Source organism: Trachypithecus francoisi, unplaced genomic scaffold, assembly GCF_009764315.1.
Source record: "Trachypithecus francoisi isolate TF-2019V2 unplaced genomic scaffold, Tfra_2.0 Lachesis_group2, whole genome shotgun sequence".
Classification (NCBI taxonomy): Eukaryota; Metazoa; Chordata; class Mammalia; order Primates; family Cercopithecidae; genus Trachypithecus; species Trachypithecus francoisi.
In genome coordinates, this window is record NW_022681465.1 from 31,215,660 (window position 1) to 31,224,925 (window position 9,266).

The 9,266-nt window shown below is 34.3% G+C and overlaps 1 pseudogene; it reads right to left on the minus strand.

Annotated features, from left to right (window-relative positions):
- Positions 1 to 4,686: 4,686 nt before the first annotated feature.
- Positions 4,687 to 5,827, minus strand: LOC117066027 (annotated as a pseudogene).
- Positions 5,828 to 9,266: the final 3,439 nt, after the last annotated feature.

Below are 9,266 nucleotides of genomic sequence, written 5' to 3' on the forward strand. Positions count from 1 at the left end.
GAGAGGACAAATTGTATAAATATATATTTTATATATATATATATATAGAGAGAGAGAGAGAGAGAGAGAGAGATTTACATGTTTGAATCCACTGAAATTAGGAAAGTTCTAGTGTATACCTATACTTTTATTACTGCCTCCAAATTTTGGGAGCACCAACTAATCCTGCCTTTTGGCTATTGACTTCATTTCACAATACATACAAGATAATGTTCTAGTCTGGAGTCAAAAAGAAAAGATTACTTCTGATATACAGATAGAGCTTAGGCGGGTACTTCATTTTAAGATACCCATAAACAAAACATCTCTCCTCTTTGTCTGTTAGACTCAACACTTTAGAAATTAACTCACTAAAGATTATTTGACAGTGATTGCTTCCCAAATGAAGTCAACAAGCTCCTCAGTATCTTCACAGTGCTGCAGTAGCCACTTTATTTGCTCTCAACCAAAGCCAACACAACCCTTTCAAAACAAACAACATATCCACCTTAAGCTGCAATAGCTCCAATTATTTACACTTAAGATTCATGGCATCTATCTCTCTTGTTTTTTGTTTAGTAATATTCTGGTTAGATTTTCTCATTTAATAAGCTCATCACCTAAAAATAAGATCTGCTTTACTAGACCAATAGTTGGTATCAACCTGGGTGAATCCAAACCTTAGCAGACAAATATCCCCATATCCTAGCCTCTTGAGTGATTTGATCTGATCCTTCATTTTCCACAGCCATATCTGAATTTTATCATTATTGGCAACTGTTGTCCCTCTGGTATCTGAAATTCAAAACTCTTACAATCTAAGTACAATTATGCATCCTATTCTCACTCTTTTATTTCTATTCTACTCTAGTTACTAACTTCATTAAATCTTATTCATTTACCTATGCTCTTCAACTTCTGATCTATCAGTATCAACCAATCTTTACTGATATCTTTCTTTGTTTACATACCATAGTCCATCACATTTACAATAACTTGATATTTCAATGGCGAACTTTATTGACTCATTGTCAATGTTGGATATGGCAAAACTCAACCTTGAAGTAACTTAACTAGAAAATATTAACTATAACCTTAGTATTTGTAGCAAGGCTGGAGAAGATAACAATCATACATTATTAATTTTTAACTTTAAACTCCACTGCTATCTTAGCCTTGCCACACAATTCATAATTCCTAGTTAGCACTAACTCCCATGTTGCTCAGCAACTTTTATAACCTTGTGCACTCTCTTAAATATAAGTAATTTCCATTTACATCATGTTCCTTCAAGGTATATATGAGCATAAACACATCTTAAAGGAATTAAATGGCCACCTCTGGCTTTCTAAAAGATTTTAACACTAATATGAAGCCGTGCAAATAATTTTTTTTGTAGATCACTCGAAGGGTGACACTCTTCTGTCAGAACTAAGTTCTATTTTTATTGAATATTATAATATTACATAGCCCAATTTTAAATAATCTAAGTATTTCTGAGCACTAAAATAAAAATATTCAAAATGTATTAATCACATTCAGTCAACAAATTATGAAAGGACTTTAAATAATTTGGCTTCAGTGACTTACCATTTTTAAAGAAGTCAAAACCATCAAAAGAAGAACATAATTAAGAACATTTATATGGAGTTAATTTTAAATTTTTTTAGTAGGAGCAATAAAAAAGCTTGGATTGGAAATTTGATGAAATTAAATATGTTAGGGGTTCAGTTGAAGTTCATCAAGAAATGAACAATTAAGTTAAAATTTTGATAGATCAGTATCAGGTCCCATTGATGTGTCTACTCTTTTTTTATTCATCATACCAACAAATATTAAAGCAACAAATTTAATAGCTAAGTTAGGAAGCAAGCTACATGTACTATAGCTGTGCTTGTTTGTAGTGGACAACATGAAAATACTGAGAAGGCACACTTCACCTCGGATGATCTTTTTAAAATGTCTATTTTTATTTTTACTAAACAAATAACTGTACTTATGGGGCATGATGTGATGTTTTGATATATGTGTATATTGTGAAAATTTTAAGAGAGTAAAATGGTAGTTATCAGAGCCTGGGGAGGTAATGGGGAGATGTCAATCAAAGGGTACAAAGATTCATTGCGACTGCAGAAAGAAGTGTTTGAAATTTACTGCATAATATGGTGACAATAGTTAATGACATAATGTATACCTCTCAGGATCTGATATCTAAGTTGGTAACAACTCTTTTCTGTTGTTCTTGAATTTAGCCCTTTAATTATTGCTGGTTACATCTAGATTACAAATGTTTATGCATTCTTCCAGTCCTCTCCGCTTATTATTTCTTGAGTCCAGAAAGACAAACCTAAAAGAATGTACACTACAATAGCTCCTGTTCATTAATTTAAAGTGAGGACACTTTTCATCTCTATAAAATTAAAATGACTGTTCACAAACCGTAACAAATCTCAAATAATTTAATGATTTTGAAGGTAGAATTTCTGTTTGCACAATTGATTTTTGAAGAAATTTATCTAAATTAGATGTAAAGCATAATATTAATTGATGACTTTGGGGAATGACTAATCTACTCCTATTACCAAGTCAATTAAACCTAATGGGCATTAACACTGGTTTACATAACTGTGTTGTTAACACAGCAAGTCAAAACTGAACAAATTGAAAATGAGTTTTAATAGTAAATTAGACTATTTGCCATTTTGTACTAAAGAAGTTTTGGGAAGTATACAATTTATAAAGTGATTGGAGAACTTGACATTTTCTATCATATGTTACTATTACTTAGTTTTGAGGTACAGGACTTTCAGTAGATACAGGGAAGAAATTTATGATTTTCTATAATAGTGATTATAATTTATTGAGGCTTATCAAGTATTAATTACTGTTCTAAGCTCACACACATGCTCTTACTTGAACATTACACAAATATTCTTAGGTAGCACATATCTGTAATTCAAATAAATTTAGGCTTAAAGCATTTAAGTAATTTGACAAAAGTTAAATTCCGAGCAAAATGAGAACTAATATATAATCTCATACATGTGCCAACAAATTATTATAGTTTTTTTCTACTATGCTAACTAGTTTTTACATAGCTATATGTATATTATTCATTTGTGTATATAATAAAATGTATAATATTCATTTTCACAAAATAGATTTCAACTGCTAAAACTCCCTCCTGTGAAAACTATAACTTTTACTTGTTTTATGTGACTATGCAAGATCTGGGAGAAAACAAAGATGTACAATATCCAGATTGGTAGTCAAGCCTAAGCATTAAAGTTTGAGGAGCTGAATATTATATAGCAGAAGGGGAAGCATAAGATTATGCATGTTAAAGGGACAAACACTTGTAGTAAATTGTTTTATTTTGCTGAATATTCTGATTCAGAGACAAATCTTGCAATTTATATCACCAGATGTGAAAGTATCAATGCAATATTTAAAGCTGTAGCAGTTGTTGGCTGTCAAATTTAAGTGTCATTAAAGATATATTATTTTTGATTTCTAAATTTTAGAAAACTCTGTTGCTAAAAACAATGCTAAGTAATTTTTAAATCAAATGGATAACATCCAATCTTATTGGGGCAGTAAATATACTCACCAGCTACTGTTACAGAATTCTATACAACATTGCATAGACTAATATCCTTCTAAAGTTGCACCCATCCTAATTCCATAAATCTGTAAATATGTTAACTCACACAGCAAAAGGACCTTGGTCTAGGAGATTAAGTTAAGCATCCTGAGATGTAGTTATTGACCCGGGTTATTCAGATGGGACTATTGTAATCATGAAAGTTCGTATAAGATGCCAGCAAGAAGGTCAAAGAGAAGGAGAAGTAACAATTGATGCAAAGATTGTAGATATGCAAGGAAGTGCCCACTCGCCAAGTAATGCAGACAGCCTCTGGAAACCAGAAAAGACAGAAAAATTCACTTTCTCTTAGAGTTTCCAAAAGAAACTCAGACCTCTTGGCACCTTGATATGAAAACTTCTGACCTTTGAAAGTGTAAGATAATAAATTTATATTTTTTAAAACCACCAAGTTTGTGGTAATTTGTTACAACATCAATAGGAAACTAATAAAAAGTCTAAATTATTTTCTAACCCTATAAAGAATCTCCAGTTTTTAGCAGTCAGTAAGAATACTGCTCAGATCTTATTATGAAATTCTCTCAGGACTTGCTTCTTGACATAGCAATGAAGTACATATGATGGCAAGAGTCCAAGTCTTGGAAAGTAGTAAGCTGTGGTTCCCCCTTTTTGTCAGGATTCTCTGAGTCTCTTTTCTGTCTGTTCTTGGTTTTTGCTCATTGTAAAACTTGTCTGATCTAATTATCTTCAGGTTCCAAGGTTGAGTCTGTTCTAAACAGTCTTTAGTCTTGGTTGAGATAGCACACCAATGGAAGGTCAAAACAGTATCTTGGTAAAGTGTTAAAAAGTTCCAACTTTTATTTTCCCAGAGAAGTATTCAAAAAATGTAAATGGTGTTTTGATAGTATACTTAAAAACATCTCAGTCTTGTCCTGCAAGCAAGTTATCTCTCCTCTCCTTGGAGTTCCTGAGAAATGGGAAATCAATTAATGCTTTATTAAAAATGAGCCTAATGCCCATACCCAAATGTCATATAGTAGGATCAACATCAGTGATTAAGACCAAAATTTAAGCTAGACTTTCCAGATTTTTAAGGCCTGTATTCAAAGTACATTTATAACTACATTCTCAGCAGCCACCTAAAGAAAGGAAAAGAAACAAAGGATTCTAATAAATTAGTCTATTTTCTCTAAAAATACAATATGGCAACAAAATAAAGAATAGGATTTTAAAAAAAGGATAATGTGCCTGATCTGCCTTGAAGAACCAGTTCTGCCTTAATTTATTCATCCCGCGTGTCAGAGAGGAATGTAAATTAAGAAATACTATATAGATTTATGCTTTGTAATAATAGCAGCCTAGCCAACTAGTCACATGTCCAAGTTAATGTTCTTGAACTTTGAATTATCAGATTCACACTTCTTCCTTCTTTTGGCAAAAGAGAAAACAGGTGAGCAATGACAGACCTTTAGGAAATAAAGATCTGGAAAAACTTCTCTCTATGATATATATCAATTGATATGTCAATTGTAAAACAGAGGAAAACATGTTGAATATATTGATCAACTTAGAATTTTACATAATACCTATTGTACTAGACCATCCTTGCAATGCTATAAAGAATATTAAGACTTGGAAATTTATAAAGGAAAGAAGTTTAATTGGCTTACAGTTCTGCAGGCTGTATAGAGAACATAGGGGCATCTGCTTCTGGGGAGGCCTCAGGAAGCTTACACTCATGGCAGAATGTTGTAATGCTACTGCCACATTTGTGGCATCTTTTGCACTTGTTCAAATTAAGGATAGTCGCTGTCATCCCTACCCCAGGCTTGGGCTTCTTCTGCAGACACCTACTGTTCGCTATGTCAGTCTTGTTACCCCAAATCACAAAAGGAAAGCTTTTGAGTCCTTCCATATCAGCGAAATATATGAATTCTTTCTTCCAGTTACTCAAATTCTGGAAGCTTTGGAATTGTCAACACTAAAAGTAAGCAGGCAGCAGTCACAACCTCTGTAAAATGGCATCCTCAGGCTTCAGAATCGCTCCTGACCTGCTGTGTCCCAATTCTCCATGGTACCAAAATATCTATCCACTTCCAAATCTTTACTTAAAAATTCCACACCTATTGTATGGAAGAGCTGGGTATCAAACTTACTAGTTACATATCTGTTCATAAGACAACTCTTCCCAACTCCACCATCTCCAAAGAGAATTACTTTAAAAAGTGATGATTTTCCTGCCATTGTTAATCTCAAGAGCTTTGGTTTCAGAACTCTTAATTGTTCAACTCAATCATCATTATCTCCTAGTGTTGTTGAAAAGATTCACTCACATGACAGGGAGAAAGTATTTCATCACAATGCCAGGCTCGTTATAGGAGTGCAAGAAATTTCTCATGGCCACACAGACCTCTGGGCTGGCCCATCTGAGTGCAATGAAACAGAAAGAGGGTTGGGACCTGCCGAGCAGAAAGTGGAAGTGGTAGAGATGTCAGGCTCTGGCTCCAGTGGCTGCCATCAGGTGCAGAGGAAATAACATGGCCACTAGCTTGGGTCGGCTGCCACACATTTTTAAACAACAAGATCTTGCAAGAACTTACAAACAATGGGGAGGACAGTCTCAAGGGGATGATGATGTTAAACCATTCATAAGAAACCCACCCCCATGAGCTAATCATCTCCTACCAGGCCCACTTCCAACACTGGGGATTACAATTCAACATGAGATTTGGGAAGGGACACATATCCAAACTATATAACCTACTATGGGTATATTAATTATAACAAAAATAAAATAAAACTGCATCCTTGGATAAGGAAAATAGAAGAAGTTACATTATAAAAAATACTTCAACATCTTTTTGAAAAGCAGAAATTGAATAGAAAATAGATACAGTGTAGCTAATTTTTCAAACAAGAGTATCAAGTGAAAGGGCTAGCCATGAAGAACTCTCATAAAAAACTTGCTAATTATTTCCATAGAATTCTGAGTTTTTGATTTTGCTGGCGAGTTCTAGAATGGAAAACATGAACTTATTTTCTTTGTTTTTTTTTTTTTTCTCAGACGGAGTCTCACTCTGTTGCCCAGGCTGCAATGCAGTGGCATGATCTCAGCTCACTGAAACCTCCGCCCCCACCCAGGTTCAAGTGATTCTCCTGCCTTAGCCTCCTGAGTAGCTGGGATTACAGGCGTGTGCCACCATGCCCGGCTAATTTTGTATTTTTAGTAGAGGTGGGGTTTCACCATGTTGGCCAGGCTGGTCTCGAATTCCTGACCTCGTGATCCGCCTGTCTCGGCCTCCCAAAGTGCTGGGATTACAGTCGTGAGCCACCGTGCCCTGCCACAAAAACTTATTTTCAAATTTATATAGAGTACAACTGGCCTCCTCTCCTCCCTCACCATTCTCCCAAAATAAAACACAGAATACAGTGATCAGGAACCCAAAGCCTAGGCAAAAAGAAAAAAAAAGTTTAATCCCGGCGAGACAGCAGAATCCTGGGATTACCTGTTACAAACGAAGATTATAATAATTTATGGAGTTGGAAACCAGGTGAGAAGAGTTCATAGAAACAATTGCACGCCTACATATAGCCTATTACTTTGCCAGCCTGTTCCATAGAACCCCTAGGACAGGGGCACCCAGCAATGCTTACTGGTAAGTAGTTTAAAGAATTGTCATTTGGAGAAATAAAGAGTTCAAGAGAGAAGATAAAGAGAAAAAGATACTCACTTACTGAAATTTTTATAACTAGCTGCCTTAATATCCTGAAATAAAACAACATTGTCAACAAAGCCCATATGCACTCATATTGCCCTAATTCCAAATCAGATCAGGTAGTATCTCATTAATCCTATGATGAAAGCTCCCAACATAAGACAACATTAATGTTATTATTACTATTAGAAAGTGTGAGATCTTCTACTCTGACCCTACCTAAACTTGTTTATTTCAATGAGCAATTTTATTAATTTGCACTATATATACTTTGACTCTCTATTGTTCCCTGCATATTCTTTTTAAAACTTTTTATTTTTAATTGTTGTGGGTACACAGTAGGTGTATATTTATGGGGTACATGCAATATTTTGATATAGGCATACAATGCATAATAATGTCATGAAAATGGGGTATCCGACCCCCTCAAACATTTACCCTTTGTATTACAAACAATCCAATCATACCTTCTAGTTAAATTATTATTGACTACAGTAACCATGTTGTACTATCAAATACTAGATCTTATTCATTCTTTCTGTTTCATTGTACCAATTAACCATCCCCATCTTCCCAACAGCCCCCTACTGCCCTTCCCAGCCTCTGAAAATCATTATTTTACTCTTTATGTCCATAATTTCAATTATTTTGATTTTAAATCCCACAAATCAGTGAGAATGTATGATATTATGCCTTGCTTGTTCCACTTAAAATCACTACCTCCAGTTTCATCCATGTTGTTGCAAGTGACTGAATCTCATTCTTTCTTATGACTGAATAGTATTCCATTGTGCATATGTACCACTTTTCTTTATCCATTCATCTGTCAACTTAGGTTGCTTCCAAATTTTGACTATTATAGACAGTGCTGCAACAAACATGGGAGTACAGATACCTCTTTGATATACTGATTTCCTTTCTTTGAGGTATATACCGAGCAGTGGGATTGCTGGATCACATGGTAGCTCAATTTTTAGTTTTTTTGAGGAATGTCCAAACTGTTCTCCATAGTGATTATGCTAATTTACATTCCCACCAGCAGTATACGAGGATTCTCTTTTCTCCAAATCCTCACCAGCATTTGTTATTGCCTGTCTTTTTGGTACGTCTCATTTTAGCTGAGGTGAGATGGTATTTCATTGTAGGTTTTGATTTGCATTTTTCTGATGAACAGTGATTTTGAGCACCTTTCTGTATGTTTGTTTGCCATTTCTATGTCTTCTTTTAAATGTCTATTCAAATCTTTTGCCCATTTATGAATCAGTTAATAATTTTTTTCTATGAAGTTATTTAAGCTCCTTTTATATTATCGTTATTACTCCCTTGTCAAATGAGTATTTTGCAAATATTTTATCCCATTCTGTGGATTGTCTCTTCAATTTGTTGATTGTTTTCCTTGCTATTTGAAGCTTTTTAACTTGATGTGATCCCATTTCTCCATCTTTGCTTTGGTTGCCTGTTCCTGTGAAATATTACTCAGAAAATTTTTCTCTAGATCAATATCTCGGAGAGTTTTCCCAGTGCTTCCTTGTAGTAATTTTATAGTTTGACATATTGAATTTAAGGCTTTAATCCATTTTGATTTAATTTTTGTATATGGTGAGAGATAGAGGTCTATATAGATAGTATGTTTTCCCAGTACCATTTATTAAAGAGTTTTTTCTGCAATATGTCTTCTTAGGACCTTTGCCAAAAATAAGTTCACTGTAGGGGTGTGGATTTGTTTCTGGGTTCTCTATTCTATTCCATTGGTCTATGTGTCTGTTTCTGTGCCAGTACGATGCTGTTTTGAATAAAATAGTTCTGTAGTAATTTAAAGTCAGGTAATATGATTCCTCCAGTTTTGTTATTTTTGCTTAGCATAGCTTCAGCTATTATGGGTCTTCTGTGGTTTCATATGAGTTTTAGGACTTTTTTTTATTTCTGTGAAGAGTGTCATTGGTATTTTGATAGGAATTGCATAGAAT